Genomic DNA, 17,446 nt, shown 5'->3' with positions numbered 1-17,446 from the left:
CTAACACTTTAAACATAACTATTAAGTTTGCCAAACTTGAGCGTGCTTTAACTTGTCTGCACAAGTCATATCCAGCTTTTAATTTGATGACTGCCTCCCATTGGCATCTCTATATGAAGCACCATGACAGTTGCCAGTGAGACTGTCAAAGTTTCAAGCTAATGGCTCTCTGATTGGGCCTCCAGCAACAATAATCTGCCAAGGACAGCAAGCATTGAGGAACTTGTAATTTTAGCAAGCGCGGGCTTGGAACCAGCATTTGGTTCCAACACAGGACCTCACAGCCTGCAGTAAAATCCAGTGCCATGTTTTCAGCGCTGTAACTAGGTCTCTTTACAAGCAGTTCTACACATTTTAAACTATAGTTAAAAGCACTTCAGTGTTTCTAAAAGCCCTTATTATATTTCATTTCATACTACTTCCAAAGCTTTCTTCTTTTTTCAGTATCATCTTTCTCAACACCCTTTTCATCTTCCAATTACACTTCCTCTAATCCTTACGATTTTTTTCCCGTATTATAACACAGGTCCATTCTTCAGCAATTTTTCAATGTCAGTGATGGAGCTGTACTGGGACAGTTTAACTAGTTCTGGAACATGTGTTGTGATTCTTTTGGTTTGGGAATATATGAAGCAAAGGTCTTTAGGCACTGACTGATCATAGAAGGGGAAGTTGTTTACTGGATATATTAAAACCCATTCGGAATGTAAAGCATCCAGTTTTGTTCCACTGATGTATTTATCAGTGAATTGCTGCAGGAATGAAAAATAAATCACTTGAGCTAGTCATAATTTACAATTTAATTTCATATTTATATTCAATTGATCTTTGTGAAATACGATATAGGGACAATACAGTTTCAGCTATTGTGTGCAGTTGGGAAGATGCAATTGAAGTAATTATGTGTTTTGTGTATAATTGATGTGAAATTTCATTGTCCTTCTAGAGCTTTTTCTCCTCTTCTTCTTAATTCTATAGTCTGTTGTGCCACCTGGAGTTATATCTTAAGGGATGAATAGAACAGAATCAGAATACATATATCGAATACCAAAATAATTTTAAGTTAAGGATATATTTATGTTGCTTGTTTGACTAAAACCCAGTGGAAGAATATTTAGAAGAAAAATGTTCATGCAATTACAGAAGTTAATCAAATTGTTTCTTAGGTAAAGGGCATAATTTGCTCTGCACTTCATTTGTTTTAAATTCAGGGATTGAACTTTTCAGCCCCCTGTTGGTACATCAGAGGGTAGCAAACAGGAGATATGAAAAGTTAAGCAGCTGGCCAGTCCTATGCCTTTCTACCCAAGCCTTTCCTTAACAGTGCAGGCTGCTCTCAAGAAAGAACGGGATTACCTCTTTTGAGTGTCTCCTGTGATCATGCCACTCTGAAGACTGATAATTCCTTACATACCTCCCATCATGACTTCTAAAATGAGATTCCTCCATCCCGGTTCTCACATCACCAAGATTTCCAACCCTATGCATATGAAAAAGGCCAGAGTTTTCATATCAGTAAAATGATTTCTAGAAGTTAAAAAATAATTTCAAAGTTATTAGGGTAGTTTCTTTACCCCACAAGCATCAGACCATTCTGATATTATCTATCAGCAACTCCTCTTGAGATAATGGAAGGTAGATTGGTTCATTAGCTCTGTGGAGTATGTTTTATTTGCCTTTAATAATCAACATTGTTCTCTCATTTTGTATGGTTTTGAGACATGGGTGAGTAACCTATTACCCAAGAGTGAAAATAAACCATTGCAGCTTCAGTGTGTTGCCTGTAGAGATCCAAAAGTAATCTGGAATACACATTCAAAGTTTGACATTTGGTAAAAGACAAGATGAAATTTTTGAAAACAGGGAAAGACAAGATAGATAGAGAATCAGTGGGAAATCTATCCTTTATTGAGGATGGTGTTTCTTTTAATCCCATTCTCCAAACAACTGTTGAACAATGAGATGAGAATCTCACTAATGAGAGGCAAGAAACTTATCTGTGTATATTTGAATGGATGAACATGTAATTATTAATTCATCTCAATTCATTTATATGCAGTTTCCTATTCTCCCACTGTTGGATAAAAACTAGACAGCGAGCTTCCCAACATGAATATGAGTGGTTACCTAGCAACTCAAGCTTGCTGTTAGCTCCTGTGACCCTCCATCTTGAACACCTGTCACCACCATTGACCACAAGACACAGGAGCAAAAGTAGGCCATTTGGCCCGTTGAGTTCACTCTGCAATTCAACGCAATCATGGCTGATCCAATAATCCTCAACTCCACTTTCCTGCTTTATCCTCACTAACTTAGATTTTCATAATGATTAATTCATCTATCTCAGCCTTGAAAATGCTTAATTACCAGTCTCTACAGACCTCTGTTGCACAGATTCAACACACTTTGAGAGAAAAAAAATCTTTCTCATCTCTGTCTTAAATGAGTGATTCCTCACTCTGAGATTATGCCTAGACTCTCTCAAATGGAGATACAACCTACACCCTGTAACCCGTCCAGGCCCCTAAAAGTCTTACATGTTTCAATAAGGTTGACTGTCATTCTTCTTAATTCCAATGAATACAAACCCAAACTACTCAACTTCTCCTCATGAGAAAAGCCCTCCATTCCTAGGATCAATCTAGTGAATCTTCTCCTGACTGCTATAATACCAATATATCTATCCTTAAAAAAAGGAGACCAAAACTTTTCACAGCATTCCAGTTGTGGCCTGACAATGCCTTGTATAATTTTAGCAAGACGTCACTATTTCTATACTCTACTCTCTTTGAGATAAAGGCCAACATTACATTTGCCTTTCCTATTAAATGCTAAAATTTGGTGCTAGTTTTTTTTTGATTCATGCATGAGGACATCCAAATCTGTCTCCAGCTTTCTGCAGTCCTTCTCCATTTAAAAAAAAAATTTAAAAGCTCCTCTAATCATCCTACCAAAGTGCATCTCAGGGGTCCTTGCATGCTGTCCGAGCACTCACTGAATTTACACCTACTTGGATGATCACAGTATCTCTGTGTTGCCTTGTCGTTTTGTTCATCTTTACCTCAGTCAAAGCTTAAGTGTCAACCCTACTTATGGCTTGACTTGCATTTTAGCACAGACACAAATCTAGGCAGCTTATCATGGTTGTCAGCAGTGATCTGCTCAGGAAGTGGTCATGTTGCTGTAAGTCACCGTGCTACATCAGTATCACGCCTGCAGCAGCATACACAAAAAATACTGTATACTTCAACTAAATTGCCACATCTCAAAGTCTAAGCGGAGTAGTCGTCAGTCAAGTGAAGGGAAACAGCCTTCAGTCAGGGGCTTCCAGCGCAGTAGGTTAAAGGCAGCCTCTGATATCACAGTCAGGCAGCCGCTCGTGACTTGGCATCTGTAACTCTATTGTCCGGAGAATGTACCATGGAGCCCTGTCAGTTCACAGTGTTAACACTCCAGGAAATGAGGTAAATCAGTCAGATCAGTTAGGAGGTTTGGAGGGCTTATCAGAGCCCACTGCTGTGAGGGGCAAACTGGGGAACATAATTCTAGGAATTGGAGGCAGCTTGTTAGGATCCATAGGGGACAATAATTGTGAAGGCAGATTTGTACAATACAATAACTGTATTAGGTGAGGAGCCTATAGTGCATCAGAGGATTCGGATTACGGTAGGATGGAGTGTCATTAACAAGCAGAATGATCCTGGCCTCAACAAAATGCAGCAAAATGGTCGTCATGACTAAGTTAAACTGTGGTGGCAGTGAGGCTCAAGGTATAATGTTGTGAGATGCAGTCATAATTCAAAGAGGTGGCTCGGAATGTGTGGGAGCTCAGTACTAATGGGCTCAACAAGGATTCCCAGGAAAAAAGGATCATGGCGGTTTAGGAGGAGCTCCATGATTACAAGACTGAGCCTACCACTCAATGTGTCAATTCGCGACCTGCATCACCTTTCATACGTATGAGCACAGGAAATGGAAAATAATTGCGACCACATCTGGAGTGGGCAAAATAAGTGCTTTTTTTCTGTCTGAGGACACAAGCTCAACTCATGAGTGACATGAGGCAGTTGCATGATTCAGGCACTTTGACTGTACAGGGTGAAGATATCTGTAATGAATGTGCTGGCATTGTGGAATGTATGCTTGGAAATTGAGTACAGTCAAGACCCACTGTGAAATTGCTGATATTGAATTCCACTATTCCTACAGTCATCTCAAAAGTTAAAACTTTAAGCAAGCTGCTTACAGTTCTCTAATTTAACTGTCTGATAGACTTAAGTTAACAGAAAACACTGACCAGATTTTGGTGCTTAACAGGAATCTGCTATTTAATAAAAGAGATCAATTCTAACCACAAACAAACAAAATATACATGATCAAAAACAGAAGTTGCTGGAAAAGCTCAGCAGGTCTGGCAGCATCTGTGAAGAAAAAATCAGAGTTAACATTTCAGGTCCTGAACTGATGAAGTTCTACGGAAGGGTCACGGGACCCAAAACGTTAACTCTGATTTTTTCCTTCACAGATGCTGCCAGACCCGCTGAGCTTTTCAAGCAACTTCTGCTTTTGTTCCTGATTTACAGCATCCGCAGTTCTTTCGGTCCATATGTAAAATATACATGATCAACTTATAAGTCTGCTAACTTAATCTTTATTCCCTTCCATGTAAGCACACGTAAACACAAATAAAGAAGCATGGATTTTATGGGTGAGGGAAAAAGTATTGGGGAACACAATTCAATAGCACCAGAATTTGATGATGTCCCTGTTGCTTCTTTGAAGTTCTTCTGATCTCTGATCTTCAAATTTTAATATCTTCACTAACTTAATATTTACGATAATATACAATGAATAGTGTCATTTTGAAGTCCAAGCCTGAAGATGATTCTTGACATTTCCATTTTCTTGACCAAACTGACTTGAACCCCAAACTCAGTGTGGCATCAAACAACACAGCGATAAAAGAGCGGCAAATTTATGTGGCATTTTCTTAGCCATTGCTGTGACCTCATGTGTAAAGGTTTTGTAGCCTATTATCCTTTTGACTGCAGAATTAATCTTCCGGAAATGTAAACTAACAATTTAACAGAGGTTTCAGACCCACACAGAGCTGATTAACAACTACTCAGCCTCCCAGCCTGTTCGTTAGCAACTCCTTTGTCTGTCCAACTGTCTTTCTCTCTCTTTGGACTCTATCCTATCATTTACTCCCTACCCCACCCACCTCCCTATTTTCTGCATACAAACTGACGTTTTCCCAGCCACCAGTTCTGAGGAAGGGTCACTGGACCCGAAACATTAACTCTGTTTTCTCCTCCACAGATGCTGCCAGACCAGCTGAGCTTTTCCAGCAACTTTGTTTTTGTAATAGCCCTTCACTGCTGTTGTAGTGGGAAGGAGTCCATGAAAGGTTTTGGGTGTAACAATCTGATCATTGAAATTATTATTTGATGGTTCATATTTACCACTTTCATAATAGAACTTCTTTTTCCAAAAAAAAAGCTTATCCAGTGCTTTTGCATGTACTCCAGTGAACACCAACCAGATAGAGAACTGCAGATACATATCTAGAACAAACTCAACAACCACAGCTTCAGTCTGCTGCTATGTTGACAGGCACAAATAAATCCCCAATTAATGCCATTCAACTGAGTGCAATTAAATTATAATTTACTACAGAGTTGACTTCCTCCAATTCCATTTCAATTTAATCCCCTCTTTCTGACCCTATCCTTTCCTTTAGTTATTGTTATGCCACCTCTGGTATTCAGGGATTGTTAATTTAGCTAGAGACACGGGTAATTTGGTGGGAGATTTGTTAAAACAAACACAGTTAACCCATTACATTCCTACCATCTTGAGTTATGGTTCTTGGCTGGAGACACTTTAGTACAAATTTAGAAGTAGAAGAGGATGTAGGATTGGGATGCAAGGGGTGGTAAGAACGAGAAAAATTCCAAGTGTGTTGGGATCAATATTCCATTTCCCCATCTCCTCCACCTTTATCCCAAGCCCAAGGGATTTGGATCAGGCACACTTACCTATGACTGATCAGGGGCCCTCTCTGGAGAATTAGCAAGCAAGCTGATCTATCAATGCTAACTTCTGCTTGGCTGAAAATTGACACAGTCAATGACTCCACAGAGATTATGGAAGTCTAGGTTTCCCATCCTGAACTTTGTTCTTGACCTTTGTAACCTGGCCGGTAAATATCCAGGTCTTTAGTTCCTATTCAAAGCAAAGCTGACATTTTACTTCTAAAGGCTGGCTCATCAAAGCAGAAACTACCAGGAAATTTCTTCATTTCTAACAGGATGCATTACCATTTAATAAAAGACCAGCGATTTCAGATTCTTATTTGGAATGTCACAAGAAACATATTTGCCTTCTCCCTTTCTTCTCTAAACAGTCTTGTTTGAGATATTCTTTTATTATGCATTACCTGCTGCTTTTTGTTTCCAATCACATGTACCATTCCATAGGTAAGACCTCCCAGAAGCTCATCAGGCATGGGTCATTATCCAGTCATGTCCTCTCTGACAATTGAACCACTAAACCACTGCTCACCGCTGCTGAAGCATTCTCTCAACAATTGTTCCTCCAAAGCCCCTTCTCCAATTCTCCTTGCCATCTTACTATTTTACTGATGAGATGCTGCAACACCAACTGACTTTTCTTTTTAAGCCTTGTCAGCGGATGGGAGCAATTCTACTTCCTGATGAAACACCCTGGAGATATCTTTCTAATCTCTATTCGTATGCTGAAGTTGAGAATTTATTGTCATTAAAATTCTGTAAGCTTGTCGAGAAAATAATTTTTGCTCAGGGCTTCAGGAAGCCTGATACTCAAACCAAGTGCTCCATCCTCACAAGCAGACAAAGTAGTGTCAGGAGGCAGCCTACCAGGGGAGGAACCACACACAGGCCACTCAGAGGTCTCCTCTAAGGACGCTCCAGACGTGGCTGGGCCCTCCATCTCCACTCTCCCCGGCCCCTCCAACAAGCCAAGGAACATTCTTTGCCTCTGACAAGAAGATACTGTGTCATCAGCAGACTTTAAATCTGTAACCTATCTCAGACATTAATAAAAATTTCCTCTATGCTATCCTGTCAGAAATAATACCACATATTTCACTTCAGTTTCAAAAAATGTTTTTTGAGCAATATACACTCCTACTCTTGGATGATTTTTGTATCCCACTGCTGTCAGTGTGAGAAATACAAGCCCCTTTCTGGGCCCAGACTAACTCCAGTGTTGATTGAGAGAAGGAGGTCCTCTTTGGGCTTTGTATTTAAGAGCTGGCTTCTCCGTAGGTCTAGAGTTGCAAGATCTTTGTCAACATGAGAGTGAAGTGGCAGGAGAAATGTGCGCACAGGCTAAAATATAAAAGGTGAAAGATGAGGCAGAGTTGCCGGTGAACAACTGCTGAAGATGCAGTATTACACAGGCTTTTTTGATTCTTACTTGGCAAATGGACTCTAGTACTTCTCTTTTTCATCTTTTATGAACGCCCAACCATGTGGAGGCACCTCAGATATTGATCATTAGAGGATATTGTACCTCAATCTGTTGTACTGTGCCTTTTTTTAATTCATTCGCAGGATGGGCCAGCATTTATTGCTCATCCCTAATTGCCCAGAGGGCAGTTAAGAGTCATCCACATTACTGTGGGTCTGGTATCCAGACCAGATAAGGAAGGCACTTTCTTTCCCTAAAGGACATTAGTGAACCAGATGGGTTTTCCGACAATTGACGATGGTCATCATTAAACTCTCAATTCTAGGTTTTTTTACTGAATTCAAATTCCACTATCTGCCATGGTGGGATTCAAACCTGGGTCCCCAGAACATTGTCTAGGTCTCTAGATTAACAGTCCAGCGATAATACCACTAGGCTATCGCCTCCCCATTCGCCTTGTGTATAACAGTTGTGGAACAACATGTGAAAAGTCAAGACAAAAGAGCTGGGTTCTCAGCTTCCCTGGTGGTCAAGTGATACATCCTTCACTTGAGGTCTTTCCTTCTCAATCGATTATATATTTGTTGAAATTATGAAACATGTTCTTAAATGTCTATTTCTGCTTCTCTATCGCCTTACCTTTTAATCTATTTTGCCAGACCACTGTAGCCAATTCAGTCCCTATATCTTTGCAATTGCCTTTGTTTAAACTTAAGACATTAATTTTAGACTCTGATTTCCCACCTTCAAAGTAAATGTGAAACTCTATCAAGCTATGATCATTCTTGTCTAGAGGACCTTTTTCTGCAAGATTTTTAATTTATCATTTCTCATGACCGAGCCTAAAATATCTTGTCCCTGACTGTTTCCGGAATGTGCTGTTCTAAGAAACTGTCCTGAGTGCAATCTATGAACTCATCCTCAAAGCTACTTTGTCAAAATGGTTTGTCTAAACGATGGGAATTTATAAGCACCCATAATAACTGCAGTACCTTTCTCAGAAGCCCCTATCATTTCTTGATTCATGCTTTGTTTTACAGAAAACCTACTATTAGGCAGTTTGTAAACAAGTGATTGCATCCCCCCACTGTTATTTATTTTCACCCAAATTGTTTCCTGATCTTGATAATCTAAATCAAGATAATTACTCACCACTCACCTATTCATCCACTACCAACAGACCTATCCCACCTTACAGGAACCTAGGAACAAGAGAAGGCCTTTCAACCCAACTAGCTCGCCCGACTATTTAATATGATCATGGCTATAGAACATTTCAATATCTTTACTCACCTATCTCCATAACCATGTAATTAGAAATCTGTCAATCTGTAGTTTTATGCACTCAAAGACTGACCTTCCACAGTCCTGTGTGGTAGAGAATTCCAAAAGTTCAGACCTCTATGAATAAAATAATTCTTCCTCATCTAAACTGGAGAAAGGTCAAGTTTGGGGTCATTAGGCAGGATCTAGCAGTTGTCAATTGGGTAAGTCTGTTTGAAGGAAAATGAATGACTGGCAAATGGGAAGCTTTTAAAAGTGCGATATCAAGGGCCCAAGGACAGTATGTCTCTGTTAGGGTGAAGGGAAAAGCTGACAGATTTAAGGATCCCTGGCTGAAGAGGGATATTGAGGCTCTGGTCAGGAAAAAAAAGGCATGAATTAGGTTTAAGCTATCAGGCTCAAGTGAATCCCTCAATGGCTATAAAAACTGTAGGAGCACACATAAGAGGGAATTCAGAAGAGTGAAATGAGGATATGAGATGGCTAGAGACGAAAGAAACTGCAGATGCCGAAATCCAAGGTAGACAAACAGGAGGTTGGAAGAACACAGCAAGCCAGGCAGCATCTGGAGGAAAGGAGAAGTCAACGTTTCGGATATTACTCTTCTTCAAGAGATACTGATCTGACAGATAAGGTTAAAGATAATCCCAAGAGGTTCTATAACTATATTAAATGTAAAGGGTGGCTAGGGAGAGAATAAGTCCCCTTAAAGATCAGCATGGCCGTCTATGTATGGAGACACAGGAGATGGGGGAAATTTTTAATAAATATTTCTTGTCTACTGCGTAGGGAATCATAGATGCTAAGGAAATAAGGGAAACAAGTAGAAATGTTTTGGACTGCATACATATTACCAGAGAGGAGTTGTTTGCAGACATAAAGCATGTTAAGGTGGATAAATCCCCTGAGTCTGATCAATTCCACCCTCAGATGTTGTGGGAGGCTAGGAAAGAAATCGCAGAGGCTCTTGCACAGATTTTTGCTTCATCTTTAGCCACTGGTGAAGATCCGGAAGATTGGAGCGCGGCTAATGTTGTTCCATTGTTTAAGGAAGGTAGCAAAGGCAAGCCAGTGAACTACAGGCCAGTGAGCCTGACATCAGTGGTTGGTACGTTGTTGGAGAGGATACTAAGGGACAGAATCTACTAACATTTGGGTAGTCAATGTCTAATTAGGAATAGTCTAAATTAGGGATAGGGATTTGTGCAGCAAGTCATGTCTGACACATCTTTTAGAGTTTTTTGAAGAGGTAAGCAAGAGGATAGACAAGGGTAGGGCAGTGGATGTTGTCTATATGGACTTTAGTAAGGCCTTTGACAAGGTCCTGCACAGCATGCTAGTCGTGAAGGTTAGGGACCCAGGGAGAGCCAGCTAATTAGGTTCAAAATTGGCTTGATGGTAGGAAGCAAAGGGTGATGGTTGAAGGTTGTTTCTCAGACTGGAGTCCTGTGACAAGTGATGTGCCACAGGAGTTGGTGCTGGGACCTTTGTTATTTGTTATTTATATAAATGACCTGGATGTGAATGTACAAGATACGATTAGTAAGTTTGTGGATGATACAAAATTGGGAGGTATCGTTGGTTGTGAGGAAGGTTATCAAAAATTACAGCGGGATCTTGATCAGATGGGGAACTGGGCTGAGGATTGGCAAACACAATTCAATATAGATAAGTGTGAGGTGCTGCACTTTGGAAAGTCAAACCAAGTTAGGACTTATACAATAAATGATAAAGTCCTGAGAAGTGCTGTGGAACAGAGGGACCTAGGAATACAAGTACATATTCATTGAAAGCAGTATCGCAGGTAGATAGGGTGGTGAAGAAGGCATTTAGCATGCTGGCCTTCACCGGTCGAGCCGTTAAGTACAGGAGTTGGGAAATTATGTTACAATTGTATAAGCCATTGGTGAGGCTGCACTTGGAGTATTATGTACAGTTTTGGTCATCCTATTATAGGAAAGACATAGTTAAACTGGAAAGTGTGCAAAGAAGATTTACGAGGATGTTGCCAGGACTAGTCGGCTTGAGTTATAGGGAGAGGTTGGCCAGTACAGGACTTTATTTCTTGGAACGTACGAGAATGAAGGGTGACCTTATTGAGTGTATAACATAATGAGGGGCATAGATGGGTTAATGCAATAGTCTTTTTCCCAGGGATGGAGAATCGAAAACTAGAGGGCATAGGTTTAAGGTGAGAGGGGAAAGATTTAAGAAGGACCTGACGGGCAACTTCTTCACGCAGAGAGTGGTGTGTACATGGAATGGGCTGCCAGAGAAAGTGGTTGAGGAAGGTACAATTGCAACATTTAAAAACATTTGTATAGATACATGGATGGGAAGTGTTTAGAGGGATATGGATCAAATGCGGGCACTTGGAGCTGGCTGAGTGGACGCCATGGTTAGAATGGACCAGTTTGGGCTAAAGGATCTATTTCTAAGCTGTATTACTCTATAACTGTAGGCTCTATCCCAGAACAAAGTGGTATTCCCCTTATTTTTAAATTGTGCCCCTTGCTTTTTGACTCTGCAAGCAGAAGAAACATTTTACCTGCATCTACGCTGTCCATCCATTGAATATTTGGTAAGTTTCTGTGAGATCACATCGCACTTTTTGAAACTCTCGAGAATAGAGGCTCAGTTTGTCAAATCTGTCTTGATTGGACAATCTGGTCATCCCAGGAACAAGTCTGATGAGCCTTTGTTGCACTCTCTATGACAATAACATCTTTCCTGAAAAAAGGAGACTAAACTGTGCCCACTACTCCAGGTACAATCTAGTCAAGCACTTATATAATTAATGCAAAACTTTGCTACACCTTCACTCACATTCTCTTCCAATAAAAGCGAGCGTTCCTACACCTGCAGGCTAGTCTTCAGTGACTTATTGACTTGGATACACAGGTTCCTTTGTATATCCACATTTTCCAACCTCTTAAAGATTTCAGATATACTATGCACATCTGTTTTTCCTATCAAAGTGGATAACTTCTCATTTTACCACATTATATTTCAGCTATCATATTTGTATCCAATCACTAAGACGATGTAGCTATCATATTTGTATCCAATCACTAAGACTATGCAAATCCTCCTGAGACTGCTTTGTATCTTCCTCACAACACATTCTCGCCTGACTCTGTATCATCCAAAAATTTGGAAGCATTTCATTTGGTTGCCACCCCTAAGTCACTGATATATGTTATGAACAGCTGGAGTTCAAGCTCTGAGTGATACCCCCTGAGGCACAGCTCTCTGTTTCTATCATTTAGCCAATTATTAATCCATGCCAGTACATTACCATCATGTTTTAATCTTTCAAATCAAACTCCTGTGAAGGAATTTTTCAAAAGCCTTCTGAAAATCTAAGTATATTTTGGCTGTTCTTTATCAATTTTGTGTGCAGCATCTTTGTTAAACTCTAAAAAGCTCATCAAACACAACTTCCCATTTGCAAATCCATGCTGACTATGCCCAAACAAACCGTTGTCAATCAGGTATCTATTTATCCCATCCTTTATAATAAATTCCAACATTTCCCCACTGCTGCTTATGCCTAACAGATCTGAAGTGCCTCCATTGAATCCTAGAATCCCAACACTATGGAAGCAGGCCATTCAGCCCACCAAATCCATACTGACTCTCTGAAGAGCAACCCACCTAGACCAAACCCCCTCCTATGTCCCTGTAACCTTGTATTTCCCATGAGTAATACAGCTAGCCTGCACATCCCTGGACACCATGGGAAATCTTGATGGCCAATCCACCTAACCTGCACATCTTTGACTGTGGGAAGAAACCAGAGCACCTGGAGAAAACCCACACAGACACAGGGAGAATGTGCCAACTCCACATAGACAGTCACCCAGGGCAGGAATCAAATCACCAAGTCTGTGAGGCAGCGGTGCTAACCACTGAGCCACTATATCGTCCTGTTTTACTTGTTTTCTCTTTTGCACTTTTCTTAAATAAAGGGGTAACATTTGCTCTCTCCCAATCCACTGGAACCTTTCCAGATCTATAGAATTTTGGATGGTAATCAACAATGTCTATAACCACTGACTTCAACACTCTGGAATAAAGACCATAAGGTCCTGGGATATGTCAACTTTCAGCCTCATTAACTTCTTCAGTGCAATCCCCTCATTGATTCTAATTTGCCTCAACTCCTCATTCTCCCTTACCATTTGGATCTACATTTCTGGGAGATATCTTATCTTTTCTTGAAATATCAATTACCCTCGCATATTTCATTCCCAGCCTTGGTTATCTTACAATCATATCTTTATATTGGCTATCATACTCATACATTTTAATTCTGTTATTGATACATTTATATTGCTATGAACGATACATGAAATCAGATAAAGCACCTTGAATTTTTCTTTTTACCAAATTTCCCTAGTTTGACCCTATATACTGATATACACTCAGCTTGTCTCTTCCGTCTCTTCCCTGTCAAGCTCTGGCTATCTTTCCCCAGAATGCCTTGTCCTTTCGCATTACCGTTCTCCTTATGTGAGCTGACCTCCTGGCTTTACTATTTACCTTAAAGCTCCCATCTCGGATAACTCTACTCCAAATTACATAATTTGCTAGCACGCTGGTCCCAGAGCAGTTCAAGGCCAACTTCATCCAGTCCATCAAGTCCAAACCAACTGTCCAAAGAGCATTTCATCCAAACCACAACCCCCAACTATTCCTGCATTACCCATGGCTAATCCACCTCGCCTGCACATCTTTGGACTGTGGTAGGAAACCAGAACACCCAGAGGGAACACAGACATGGTGAGAATATGCAAATGCCACACAATCCCCAAGGCTGGAATTGAACTTGGATCCCTGACAGTGTGAGGCAGCAGTGCTAACCACTGGGCCATTGCACTGCCCCAAATGTCACCTTGTCAAAATAGCAATAGGAACTGCCTTCTGTGTGTTCTGGGTCTGCTATTTTTGAGAGTAAGTACAATCTGCCATCTGTTACAATGTAGTTTAGTGGACAGGCAGTTCCAGGAGTCAACATAAATAGTGTGGCAAAATGCCTGTCTTTATCATCTTGTCTTATTGCTGATTATAACTTATGTGAACTTTTCAAGCTGGCCCCCTCAGATGCTTGTTCATGTTAAGTGGAAAGATAGATGGCCTGTCTGTTGCTACCTTAGCAGTGGTAATGCAACCTGTGAAAGTGTCCTTCCCTGATTCAGAGCACGGAGAAACAGATCACTTCAGCCCTTGGGGTATCATGATATTGTAGTGCAGCCAAATACCACTGATATCCCAGGCCCTCGGATGGCAATTACCTGGAGTATTTGAATAGGTTTAATAACAACACTGAATGGCAATGGAAGATTACTACAATAAATAAATATTAATGTGCAATATACAATAAAGCAAGTATTGTAATTATTAATGTGAACAATAAAACCACTGTGATATTAGCTTCAGTTTTCGGGAGTATGTCAGATCTTTGTTTGGATTCGTTGCTTCACTGTTCTTAGAATATTTCATTTCAAAACGAATTCCTTTGAGAATGATCCCTCTTTGCATAGCAAGCGAATGAAGGGCAAAGTGCTGAGACAGCACGAGGCATTTCAATCATGAAAGAAAGATGAGTACACCATGGCAAAGTTGGGAAATGAGGTGTCCCCAGGGAAAGATAATAATAAATCTTGCCCAAGGAGGAGCAGGGGTGGCAGACGGGCATGAACTTATTGCCCAGAAGCTGCAACAGTGAAGTGAATCATGCAGCTGGCTGCATGGGTGGTTTGGAAGTTGCAAAGGAGATACAGCCTCAGGGTCTGCTGGAGTGGTGCACACACCCATACTCTGTCATTCCAGCATGGGTCCTCAGGACAGAAGACAGGGAGAAAGGGGCACAGGGAATCTGGTGAGCACTCCTTCCTTACAAGGTGACAATTGCACCCAGTCAGAGGAACCAACCCACGCAACATCTTGGATGTTTCCCCTCAGGACACACCAGCACTCCACCTTTACCTACCAACCCTTCCCTGACCTGTGAAGGTTTGAGCTGAGGAAGGTCAACTTGCCCCTGGCGAGTATCCCTCGGCGTGTTTGCCCCATCCAGACACAAGTGAGCCCAGGATCACCTAAGCAAGCCCCCAGGACCAACAGGCTGGAGCTGAGCAGTCTGGCTCCACTCCAGCTGTGGACCCAGCAAGTACACTGAGGCAAAGTGCACAAAAAAATTCTTGAAGGCAATTTTGTGACTTGAATGACAATGCACAACAGACCAATGCATCAGGATGGCCCTGGAGCTCCCGTGTCCTCTATAGTGCAGGGGTCTGTGTGCAATGTTCTTTCTCTTTACAAGCCCTAACTTTGGTGTGTCCTGCAGCCCTCTTTGTCCGAGATTGAGTCACTGACCCCACCTGCTGTAAGTGTGGTTACAGTGCACTTTATTCCCTAGTGCATACTTTCGATTCCCAGCATGATGGAAGGCAGACAGTTAGGGATCTTCAAACAGGAGTTTTCAGCCTCCACCTCGGTGAGACCCCAAACATTCAATCCCCTCCTGGTAGCCCTTCTGTAAACTCCATGGGTTTCAAACATCCCCAGGATCACCCCAGTGTAAATGAGCCTGAATCTGCTCAAGTATCCCAACCAGACCCTGGCCTATGAGGTGAACATGTCAAGTGTAGTCATACACTGCTCCCTGTCTTCAAAGCCAAGCTGTTCCTGACTGTGGACAAACACTCCCCTTCTGCATGAACCCATCCATATCTTACCATATGTCCCGCAACCTTTGCAGATACTGTTGCCCTCTTCAGAGATGTTATCCCACCTTCCCTCAATGTATAACGCTCAGTCCTGAAGAATAACTTGTCAAGTCTCCTTTGTGTGGCACAGGCTCCTCTGTTTCTATTGTTTCTGCAGATGGCCTGACAACAGCTTAACCCTTTCAGTGACCGAAGTGGACAGTCCTGCTCCAGGCATGTCCAGACCCCCGAGCGTTTCCTGTAAATCTCCATGACCATATTTGTTCTAACCTCTAGACTGGCCATGATCCACTCCCTGGACTGCAGAGGCAGAAGTTCCATGATGAAGAACACGCCAAGCAGATGCCTGACCATGGGCAGTCCCCATGGACTGGTATTGGAAATTGCCTTTGCCTGTGTCGGGAGCCCCTGACTAATGGTGCCTCCATGGGTTAGTGGTGTGGTGAGTTGGGGGATGAAAAAATTGAGGGAAGATACTGCAAACTGTGGTGAGAGTGGCAGAGAACAAACTTTTGTGGGAGGTGGGTGAAGTAGCAGAAATGGAGTGAGCGTGGGGTATCAGAGTGTGGCACTTGCCCTGGAAGAGCAGAAAAGGTCATTGATCTTCTTGAGGTACTGCTGGCTGGCTCTCCAGACTGGAGAGAATGCATTGATCCAGGTGTCGACCTCAGGCCAGGCTGGCAGGGTCTGGTACCATGGCCTCCTCTGCCCATAGCCTGAAAAGACGTCATCTCTCCTCAATGCCATTCTGTCTATTGGAATGTCCAGGTTCATATGAGACAATCATGGCAACATTTACTCCTTTTCTAACACCTTCTGAATGACTGCCTGTCACCACACAAGTCAAAGTCGGAATACCAGTGCTGGTCCTAATGCATAGTGGCCTCTTAAATATACTGCAGGCACCATAGCTGGTGGCTTTTCAAGCAGATATCTAGTGAGTGATGAGTTCTTCTGGGATCGATGCACACAAGATAGGGCTAGAATCAGATGGGAGGAGCGCCAAAGGGGAGGGCGTGGTAGTTAATGAGCTGCCTTTGGTAGGATTCAGCAAGAGAAACTGTCAGTCAATAAAATGTAAAATTCAACCCCTGTAAAACAATGGTGTACATTTTCATGATGAGGTAACTTGCAAATGCAATTTTGTTAATTGTTGCATGGTGCATTGTATTTTATTTAGAAACAAGAAGAGCTGCATGTCTTTTATAGTCGAGGATATATTTTGTGAGCCTTTCCAACTTGGAGCCTTGTTTGGTGGACACACACAGATCAGCATATCCAAAATGCAGCTCCCGATTTTACAATCATTAATTATAACTGATTTAATTTTAATCATTGGAAACTCAGTTGCACACAACAGTTCACAGATGAGCAGTCAATTGGTAAAATGTACTGAAGAACTATTCAGCTGTGTATTTTAGTCTCCCTAATGGGAAATTCAAAAATGCAAGATTTGGATAGGGACAAAATGAGCATTGGGGGAGGGAAGTGCTGGCTGGCCAGGTTTTTATTTTCCCAGGAAGTTGAATTAAACCATATATTCAAGCATACTGAAAACCTGAAGTAATTAGAATCCATTTTAACTTCTATTAAAATAAACAGTAAATTATTCTTAATATTCATTCAAGAGCTGTGAATGTCTGAGAAGGCAGGCAGATGTGTCTTTCATAAATTGCCCTTGAGAGGCTGGTGATGAGTTGCTGCAATCTGTGTGGAGTAGATACAACCATAATGCTATTAGGAAGGGAGGTATGGGGGAGGGTTTGACCCAGTCACAGTGAAGAGACAGGGAAATGGTAACCTTGTGGTCATGATACAGAATTCATGGTCCAGAAGGCTCAATATATGGCGTGTTCAGAAAAGCATGAAATCTGTGGGAATTTCGATGTATTTAAGTCATAAATCATCTAGGATAAAAGGCTCATCTCAGTAATAATGATTATGAAAAGACTGGATTATTGTAAAACACA

This window comes from Rhincodon typus, chromosome 9 (assembly GCF_021869965.1).
Source record: "Rhincodon typus isolate 14 chromosome 9, sRhiTyp1.1, whole genome shotgun sequence".
Lineage (NCBI taxonomy): Eukaryota > Metazoa > Chordata > Chondrichthyes > Orectolobiformes > Rhincodontidae > Rhincodon > Rhincodon typus.
The sequence above is the reverse complement of the archived record's forward strand: the minus strand, read 5'-3'. Positions refer to the sequence as shown.